We start from the raw sequence: 11,877 nt of genomic DNA on the forward strand, positions 1-11,877 counted from the left end.
TCTATTAATTTACTTAGTTTATTTAGTTTATGTTTAGTCTTTTAATTTTGAAAACCAAATACAAAACCCTTTTGGAACTAAGTTAGGGTAAAATTAGTTTAGATATAAGTTGATTTTTCAAAAATGCAATTCTCTGTGGGTTCGATTCACACTTGCAATCCATTATATTGCAAACGATTCGTGCATTTGCGAGTATTAAAATTTGCACAGCAAGTTTTTGGCGCCGTTGCCGGGGAATTGTTCAATTTTTTAAAACAATTTATGTTTAAATTAGTTTTATTCTTCTACTAGTTATAGTTCGGATTTTATTTTTCTGCAATTTGTTTTATTTTAATCTTGTTACTAAAAAATAAAAAAATAAAAAGATTTTTCTTGTAGTTTTTTGTTTTGTTTTGTTTTGTTTTTGACTTGTTTTATTGTTATGCCGTAGCACTTTCCGCACGCCCCTGCTAGTGCGATCGATCACAGCTCTGCTACAATCGAGCGCACTCGTGGCCAAGGCAGCAAGTCAAGCGCACCTGCGCTCGTCAACTACCGCATCTTCACTCAAGTGCGATCGAGCGCACATCAGCACGATCGAGCGCACCCACAACAATGGCAGCAACTGCAGCAATTCCATAGATTTTTGCTAAAAATTTATTTTTGGTCCTTTTTGTGAGTTTTTAAATTATATAGGTTAACTTTATGGTCAAATGTGTGTGCATGTAGGCTTTGGATCCAATGGTTTCGTGACCAAGGCGCAACCATTCCCTAATGGATGGTCACTACATGACAGACATCATTAGTAGTGTGGGCCACCCAAGGTCAGACTCAGTTGTGCCACTAATGTTATGTACGGTAGCGTATAATATCCGAGGCACTAATGTTGTATTATAGGTCCCTCGGGACAACGCCAACCCTGCTGAGAAGGGATAATATCTCAGGTAAACCATACGGTTGAACTATCACTGTTACTTATGATTACAAGTATATATTATATCTATACCACATCCATGATAAACTGTCATCTCATAACGTTGCATGTGCTTTATAAACAACTGAGTTCATTATTTAATGACAGGTACGTCATATGCATTTATACTCACTAAGTCATCGGACTTACCCTTGTATTATTTCCCTTTTTTCTCCATATGTACAACTATGTGGTTGTAGATAGTTTAGCACTGATGGATACTATGAAGCATTCGATTACCTTAGAGGATTCGATTCGGGAGATGCTTGAGGACTTATTGCAAGCTTAGGCAGGTACTCATGGTAACTAGTACTTTTGAGTTATGTTGTAGACTTAGAGCTTTTATGCATGCTTGCATATCAAGGTATAACATGAATCCCTTGTAAAGATGATGACTTGTATAGTGTGATTTTATCTACTTGATGATCTTTTGGTAGACGCTCTGGTTGTAACAATTATGTTTATAGAATCTTTTTGTTTCTGCTACTAGTATCCTCTGATTTCGAGGAGTAGAGGTCCCTGAGTCTTATTCGGAGTGGAATAAGGCAGGGAGACGAACCGTGGAATTAATTGTCAGTTAATTAATTTTCAGGGCGTTACACTTTTTGAATTATGAGCCTTTTTATAAAATAGGAATTAATAAAATTTCCCTTTATTAATAATCTGGGTATTACAAATACATTGAATTGTTGGATTTACCTTAAAAGCATCTTCGCGTCTAGATCGAATCACTAGATGGAATGATCTTGACTATCCAAAAATAAACGATCATGATCTAATCGGTTTGATGCTAGTTTATATTGCACCCTTACACGCCCAAATATTTCTTTTGTGGTGAATTAGTTTCATCAGCACCCCCAATCCATAGTTCATTTCACTACTCACTACAAAAAAATGATGAATTAGTAACGTGTATACTGTTCATCATTTTTTCCACGTCACTATTTCGTAACGTGGCAGTAGTAGACACGTTGCCAAAGAAAAAGGAAATGTGTCAGTTTTGACAGGTCACCATTTTGTGACGTGTCAAAATCGACACATCACCTTGTAGTAACGTGTCAAATTTTGACACGTTACTAATTCAAAAAAAAAAAAAAAAAAAAATCGAATATGGTGTTATTTTTTTGACGTGTAAAATTGACATGTTGGTACTAGGTTACGTGCTAGTTTTGACACATCACCTAGTGCTAACGTGTCAATGTGACATGTTACCAAAAGGTAACGTGTGAAAATGTCACGTTACCCTTTGGTAACGTCTCATTCTAACACGTTACCTTTTTCTTAACGTGTTGCACTGACACGTTACCCTTTGGTAACGTGGCTTTCTCAAATGTTACCAATTGGTAACGTATCATATTGACACGCTACCAAATAGGTGACGTGTGAAAATGACACGTCACCATTAGTTTTTTTTTTTTTTTTTCATAAAAAGAAAATATGATGGTTGGAAAAATTTTGAAAAATATGACCGTTAAAATATGAAAAATGGCTATCTAAAAAATCCCACGTGAACATTTTGTTTGGTTATTTTGGAAATTTGTTGAAAATGCTTGAAAATGTACTCTTATTTAAAATTTGTTGGGGAAAAAAAATAGTAATTCCTCCCCTCTTCCTTTAATAGTTATAGATCAAATAAACAAATATTAAAAAAAATAATATTTGAATGGAATATGTATATAGTTATTTAAAGTGAATTGTTAATAAAAATAGTAAGGCTGCTAGTGTACTGCTCTAAAAAAGTGAGTACTTAATTTTGGTTATTGCATATGTAAAAGTTGTTTATTAAAGTGCATTTGACCTTCAATTTCACAACAACACGTACGTACATTTTTTAAACAAAATCATGGGGATAGTGTTATATTTGGACATCCATTTGAAAATAATAATAATAATAATAATGTGGTTTAAAAGGGTGGGAAAATCCACATTTTATAACATAATATATAAAACTTTATATATATATATATATATATATATATATATATATATATATATATACCATGCATGCATGACACTGGGGCTTGAATCATCTTTGATTAGAATGCATTAGAAATTTATGCGTAAACTGTAAATATAATTAAACTATTGTATTGATAGTTACACAACTCAAATTAATATATCAATTGCATACTAGCTAGAGATCGACTTACTCCCAATGTTATTAGAAAATAAAAATGTGGTTTTTAATATTAATATTGTAGACTATTAATACATATGTACGGAAATGCTTGGTGTTCTTTCAATCTTAAGTATATATTGCTTTTAAAAACTAAGTTAGTAAATTAAGAGTCATAATTTTCTTCTTTTTTTTTTTACAAAATTCAATTTTAGTGTGGCACGTTACCAATATGGTGACTTGCCACATGTGGCACGTTACTAACAGGCCCCAGGAAGGCGCGCCATACCTGCACACGGCCTTCCCCTTCTTCCTTCTTTTTTTTTTTTCTTCCCCCTCCTTTTCTCTTCTCCTCCCACTCGCACAATAACCTGTCTCCCTCTCTCATTTCTCTCTCTTCTTCTACGCCGGTCTCTCTCACACTCCAGCAGGGTCCCCTCACTCTTCAACACTCTCTCTTTCATCTCCTCCCCCGCACACCCAACCTTTCTCCCTCTCTCATTTCATTATCTTCTTCTCTGGCCGGCAATCTCCCCCTCCCGGTGGTCTTTCTCACACTCCGACGACATACATGTATCTACATATATAATTATTGTAATATATATATATATATATATATATATATATATATATATATATATATATATATATATATATATATTACAATGTTTTCAATGTATTGATTGTTTACATGGTATATTTATGTTTGCAATTTATTTATTTTATTAAGTGTTATATATTACTTTCAAATTTGGTTGTTAGTTTCATTTTTTTTGTATGCTAGGCCATTTATTTCAAATTATACTTTAATTCATATTGTGTAAATGCTATAAAAATAAAAAATAAAAATAAAAACTAACTAACCTAGATTTATTTTCTTTAGGGTCCCCATAACAAATGCATTTAAATTAATTGGTGACCAATAATTTTGCTTAGGTTATTAAGATTATATTTGTGCAAATTTTATTGAAAAAGAAGAAAAAAAACAAAAACAAACTAACCTAGATTTATTTTGTTTAGGATCCCCTAGCTCCAAGTGCATTTAAATTGGACTACTCTTAATTTAGTTTATTAGGTTTTTGCAAATTTAGCTTATGTAAGCGTTGGAAAAACTTAAAAAACTTATAAACAAAAAAAAATAAAAAAAAAGTAACCTGGCTATAATTTTTTTTAATTTAGGGTCCCATAGCTACCAAATGCATTTAATTTGGACTAGTTTTGATTTAGTTTATAAGGTTTTTGTAAATTTAGCTTAGGTAAGCATTAGAAAAATTTTAAAAACTTATAAAAAAAATACAAAAAATAAAAAACAAAATACAAAAAACAAGTAACCTAGCTACATTTTTTTTTTTTTTTTAATTTAGGATCCCCTAGCTACCAAGTGCATTTAATTTGGACTAGTCTTGATTTAGTTTATAAAGTTTTTGCAAATTTAGCTTACGTAAGCATTAGAAAAATTTTAAAAACTAAAAAAAAAAAAAAAAAAAACACAAGTAATATAGCTACATGTTTTTAATTTAGGGTCCCCTAACTACCAAGTGTATTTAATTTGGACTAGTCTTGATTTAGTTTATAAGGTTTTGCAAATTTAGCTTATGTAAGCGTTAGAAAATTTTTAAAAACTTATAAAAAAAAAAAAAAAAAAAAAAAGTAACCAAGCTACATTTAAAAAAATAAAATAAAATAAAATAAATAAATAAAATTAGGTCCCCTAGCTACCAAGTGCATTTAAGTTTATGATGATTAATATTTTTTTTTTCCTTTTTTTTTTTTTTTTTTTACGTTTTGTAACCTTACATTATGTACATTTAAATTAAGAAAACGGAAAAGCCATTGTTTAAAAAAAAAAAAAAAAACTAATCTAGTTTTAATTATTCCTTAATTCTTAGGGTCCCTATACATACACCAATGCATGATGTGTATGTGTTTAGGGTAGTTCTTATATATTTGTTTGTAATTTACATAGTAACGCTATGGACAAGAGTTGGATGACAAAGTCTAGGGGTACAAAAGAATACAGAGACGAGTGTAGATCGTTCATGGACTTCGCAGTTCAGAACTGTACAACTCCAGATGGACTAATTGTTTGTCCGTATAAGACTTGTCGCCTTAACAGGCGACACCTGCCGGGTTTAGTTTACGACCACTCGACAAGGGGGAAATGAATGTGGCCTTAATACAAATACTGGATTTATCATAGCGAGAGGCTTGTATGAGCTCCTGTTGAAGGCTCTAATTTGAATCATCCAGCCATAGATGCAAGTGCAAGCACATGTCACCATGTTGCGTGATTTATTCAACATGCATGATGTTGTGGAAGACAACGTTGAGCCTCAAGTCGTGGTGCAAGGTGATGAAGAACACATTGTGCCTGGTGAAGCTGACGAAAGTGACGTACAGGAGTACGAAGACTTGCTTAAAAAGGCAGACAAGCTACTTCATAATAAGACCAGACATAGCAAACTTAGTGCCCCTATACTTTTGTACAGCTTGAAGTGTGTGGGTGGACTTAGTAATGTGATATTCTTGTCTTTCCTCGAGGTCATCAATCAGTTGCTGCCTGCGGATGATAGTGCTTTGCCAGTTAATACATATGAGGCCAAATGATTTCTAAGGGACATGGGACTTAGGTATGAGAAGATTCCAGTATGTCGTAATGACTGTATGTTATTCTGTAAGGGCAATAAAGACTTAAATTCATGTGTTAAATGTGGAGAATCTAAGTGGAAGGACAAAATTCATTTTGACGAGGATGGCCAACCTATATCGTCGAGTAAGAGACATCTGGTGAAAGTGTTGCGGTGGTTTCCAATCATACCATGACTACATATGCTGTTTATGTCGCAGCATACCACGCCCTATATAAGGTGGCATGCAGGCGGCCGCACAAAGGATGGCGTATTGAGGCATCCGGCCAACAGTAAAGCATGGAAGTCATTCAATAATTTATACCAGATTTTTCATCAGAGAGCAAGAATGTAAGACTTGGCCTAACCTCAGATGGATTTAATCCTTTGGCAACATGAGCACATCCCACAGTACTTGTCCTGTAATGCTTGTACCGTACAACTTACCGCCTTGGATGTGCATGAAACAAACATCTTTCATATTATCCCTGATTATTCCAGGCCCAAGTTCACCTGGAATTGATATAGATGTTTACCTACAACCCTTAATTGAGGAATTACAGAAACTATAGAATGTAGGGGTACAAATATTTTATGTCTCTATGAAAAAGAATTTTATGCTCCGAGCGCAGTTGATGTGGAAAATTAATGACTTTCCCGCATACGCAGACTTGTTCGGGGGGTGGAAAGGCATGTCCTTGCTATATGCATAAAAGAAGGTCTAGACGGTTAAAACATGGGAACAAATTTTGCTTTATGGGGCATAGGCGATACTTGCCCATGTATCATCCGTGGAGATAGAACATAAGAACATTTGATGGTAACCAAGAAGTAGAATGTGCCCCCGATGTGTCAGGTGGAGATGAAATCCTGAGACAGTTACAAGGGATGATATTTGGGGATGAGAGTGTCGGTAAGTCAAAATCCGCTGATAAATCACATACAAAGCATAATAGGACTCCTAAGAAACAACAACCAGCGGCTGATAATGTATTGTGGTGGAAGAAAATAATTTTCTTTAGGTTGCCAAACTGGAAAGATAATTTATTGCGAGACAACCTTGATGTCATGCACATAGAGAAAAATGTGATGGATAACATACTTAGCACAATACTAGACATTAAAGGAAAAACGAACGACAACCTTGAAGCCCGTAAAGAATTGCAAGAAATGGGATTGAGACCTACACTTCATCCTTTCACGAGCGAGGATGGGAAAATCTATATGCCCCCAGCTTGCCAGACGATGTCCAATGAGGATAAAACTAGTTTCCTAAAAGTGCTTCGAAATGTAAGGGTGCCAAATGGATATACCTCGAACATTTCTCGATGTGTACGACTTAAGAAACGGACGATATCGGGTTGGAAGAATCATGACAGTCACGTACTGATGCAACAGCCTTTCCCGATTGCATTGCATGGATCACTGCCAGGTAACATGGTTAGACCTCTGGTTTAGATGTTTGCATTCCTCAGGGGCTTATGTTCACGGCATTGACACAAGAGGATATGAACCAACTTGAGGCTGACGTCTATATCACTCTGTGCAAGATGGGACATGTATTCCCCCCCAGTTTTTTACCAGCAAGGTTCACGTTGTTGTGTATCTTGTTCGTGAATGCCGGCTCAGTGGACCGATACAGTATAGGTGGATGTATTCGGAAGAGAGGTAAAATTTTACTTAACATCATTATTTTTGCCCTATATTTATTTTAAAACAATTACTAAATGGAATGATTGACTGATTTTGATATGTAGGAACCTTGAGGGGTACAAATCTAATGTGCGCAATAAAGCGGCTCCTGAAGGCTACATAACAACTGAGTTTGTGACGTTCTGTTTGATGTATTTAAATAACGAACCGACATTTTACAATTGGATTCAAAGAAACCCGGATGGGTGTAAAGGGGTGGGAACACGAGTCGACATCGACCGACGCATATTGACACAGATTCACTGTTATATTATGTTTAACTTGGACGAGTTCCTCTAATTGTGGACGTGAGTCGCGTTAATAGCATGTGCATGTACATTCATCTTACACCCTTAGTTATGAATTATCATTAATGGATTTAATTTCAAATTGTAGGACGCATAGGGATATGATTAGGCAAGTATCCAATAGGGGGCGAACGACGGACGATCAGTTGGAAACCCAAAATTTTGAGCAATTTTGCGATTGGTACAATGACTACGTAAGACTAATGTACATGTATATCTAGTAAATTTCAAAATGTTTCCTTCTCATTCCCTATTCCCTAACCACACTAACTACACTTCATCATTGTATATAACTCGCAAGTCGATCATTTTGACGATTGGCGCTGAAAGGCAATGGATGAGAAACTAGTAATGCATTGTAGAGAGCCGATGATCTCAACAGTCCAATATAACAGATGTGTGGTCAACAGTAGGTTGTTTCGCACTATTACACTTGATGAGGGAAAGAGGTCTCAGAATAGTGGCATGTGTGTGTCGACTGTTGATGGTGAAACATACTATGTGAAGCTAACACAAATACTTGAAGTGGAGTATTACAACAAGACGAAGTATGTTATGTTCAAGTGTGATTGGGCGGACAACACAAGGGATAGGGGATACAAGGTGGATGAGTATGGCCTAATGCTTGTCAACTTCAAAAACCTTGTTCATAGGGGAGAACTGATTAGTGATGAGTCGTATGTGCTAATTTTCCAAGTGGAACAAGTTTTTTATGTCAAAGATGAAAGAAACCTAGATTGGGCTTGTGCTGTAAGGACTAAACCTAGAAACACGTAGGACGTTGGTCACGGTCAAGTGCCTCATGATGATCATGCCAACTACCACGAGAGTGAGCCACTCCTATTAAACAGTAATCACCATTACGATCTGCATGATGACCCTGAATACATCCGACCCGACTTAGCACCAATCGAAGCGTATATGATTCCATAAAATTTAAATATTGTAGATTGATTGGTTTGTTGTTATTTTTTTGTACATTGATTGTCAATTGTTCAATATATAATTGGGTGTCATATTTCTTCCATTGTAAACATAACTAATTAGATGCGTGATATATTTCGCAGGTTGATATGAGTACTCGAGGGAAGTCAAGAGCACAGAGGGCACAATCTTCTGTGCCGCATACTATGGGTGGACATGGGTCGAGACCATACGTCTCTCCTGACAGGGAGACGTAGGACGTTGCTATGCTTGTGAGGTAGGAACCAGGTTATTGACTGGTACTTTCAGAGCATGTGGAAGGGCAGACATCTGCGAGACACGATTATATCTTCAACATTGAAGATATTCCTAGCTCTTCGAGTGAGCTAGACCCGTCTTTCTTTAACCCATCCCATCCGACAGGCCTTACCCAACTAGAGTATAGATATGAGCCTACTCCTCACGACTCGGATGAGTCCCCGCGTATGCAATCCCCGCCGACCACATTGACCCAGCTAGGTATATTGCCGCATGACTATTTCGATCAGCGGCCACACAGCAGCGCATATGTGGATGATAGTGAGACATAGGCCAAGGATGACCTAGATGATGGGACAAGTGTCCCGCATGGTCCGCAGCCCGATGACCCTGCTTGGCCTATATTGGATGTTGACCAGGTTCAGACGATAGGCATATATGTATGGTAGTCAGAACAATATATACGCATATATCTATGCATGTTCTACATGTAGTTAGTACTTAAATTCAAATAATATCGATACTCATTTTTGTTTTAAACATCAATGCAGATGTTGACGATAAATTTGAAGTGTTGACCGTAAATGACTCGCACAAGTTGTGGGACATCACTAGCGGGAAAAGGATCGTGCTTGAGTATAATGGCATGTGGCAACCCGTAGGACAAAGCGAGAGAAAATTTAGACAGATGACAAGCAAGATTGTCAAGAGCAGGGCTTTTGTTAAGATATCCGATACCTGGAAGAAGGTACCAGAAAATACGAAGGAGAATGTGTAGATTAAATGTTCTTAATTTATGATATGTAGCATTTCTATTTCATTTTGTAAAATGATTATCTGATGTTTAAAATATAATGTAGGGCTAATAATTTCTCAATTTTTAACTAATGCTGAAGCACTTCTACATCTTGCCTGGGTCGGATATGGCAGCAATAAAAAATGATGCGTTCAGAGACATGGGCGAGAAGCTGAAGCTTTGGAGACACAAGTTAAAAAATAAACTCCACATTTAGCGTGACGATATTCCTGCAATAGTGGGGGCAAGGATGGAGCAGACCCTTGCACAGTAAAACCCCGTAGACGTGAAAATATTGTTAGAGAAATGGTGTGATCCCAATTATCAAGTAGGTCACGAGTTTAATTTTATTTGCATAGTTTCATTAATTGTTATTGTTTGATGGCTCATATATTAATAACATATATATGATGTGTTCATAGGGCTATGCTCAGCATATGAGAGAAATACGAGCATCGAATAAAACACCACATTGCACCGGCTCAAAGAGCGTCGCAAGGGTGTTACATGAGGAAGTATGTTTGTCATTTACTATATATATATATATATGTCATCAAGAGTTTAATATATATACGAACATATGTTTATGCTATGGATTTTTGCAGGTAATTACTTTGGGCAGGGCTGGGCTCCTACGCGACCGAAGAAGACCTATAAAAGGAAAGACGGTAGTTTCCCAACTTTGGAGGCCGAGCAGAGAGTTGTATGCTACTTACACCTTGTTTGGAATTTTTATTTGTGTATTAACTTATTTAGGATTAACACTTATATAACGATGATCATGTGTAATGTAACATACAAGCATGGATAGAGGAGCTGCTGGAAATTGACCCCCGAAATTGGCAGATGGGCCCCAGGGGACGATTCATTGGGAACCGAACGACACATACGCCCAGGCACACGGCAATAAGCTTGAATATGCGGGTCGTGTTCGAGGGGCTAGTAAGAATATTCTACTTGTACGCGGCAACATCCACTCCTATTACACACCGTCCCAAGCATGGTCACAGAACCCTGGAAGCTCGATGGTCTCGCATGATAAACCTGAAAGAGCAATTGAAGCTGAAAGGGAGCAGCACAGGGCACAGATGGCTGCATAGAAGGAGCAGATGGATGTGATGTTGGCCCAACAGAGGGAGCAGATTACTACGGCAGTTGATGTGCAGATTACTAAGCAGATGGTTGCGCAGATCGTGGCGTATGAGGCTCGGGTTTGTGTGCTTGAGCACTCAAGACATGTGAGCTCCGAGCCAGAGGTGACTAATATTAGGGCTCCACACGACGCAGAGTCTCCAGCTCGTGTGATTGTGAGATCCTCAGCGAATAGCCAATCAGGTAACACTATATTCTTTGTTTCTCAGTAACATGATTATTTTCTGAGATAACTATCATTTTAATGGTTAGTAATTTTGTTTGATAAACACACTTTGTTTGATTATCATCTTTATGCGACATATGCATGTATATAACACAATTGAAACGTAATATGTGTAGAGGACGTAAGAGTAGAAGCTGAGGACAACGATCACACTGAAAGCCAACACTAGATCCTTGCTGGACAGAAGTCTCGTTGGTCAAGACATTATTCTCGTCGTTCAGCAACCCCGTATGTATATATATGACTTAGTAAAAATGCAATATATAATAATTGAATACCATATATACTTAACTCAAAATACATTACGTTGTTGTTTTTGGTTGGTTTGGTGGTGGCTGCCGGTTGGAGCTTTGCATATTTAATCTTACCATATTTGTTGAAGCTGGTTGGGTTGGCTGCCTCATTTTCTTTTAATTCAATCCATTGAATAAACATACATATAGATGTATATGTATGTGTTATATATGTTGAAGTTGTTTATGTGACGTTCATTCGATTTGTTAAACATTAATATTGTTGAGTATGATGACTTTACTTTGACGTTGCTCATCGCTTATGACTTGATAAGATTCTATTATGTTAATTTACTGATTGATTGTCTATTTTATCATTTGCAGGTAGTGCGGAGAAATTAGGCGATCATGATGGCGTTCACTCGGATTTAGTTGGGTATATATGTATTTCGTTGGGTATATTTTGAATCATGTATTCGCGAACAACTTAACTTGTATATTTTGTATGTTTTGTTGATGTATATATGATATATTTGTTTAGTAACAATGTTGATGTATAGAAATCGTTTTAATTTGTTGGTAGATTATTTGTG

This window comes from Corylus avellana, chromosome 1 (assembly GCF_965113065.1).
Source record: "Corylus avellana chromosome 1, dhCorAvel1.hap1.2, whole genome shotgun sequence".
NCBI lineage: Eukaryota > Viridiplantae > Streptophyta > Magnoliopsida > Fagales > Betulaceae > Corylus > Corylus avellana.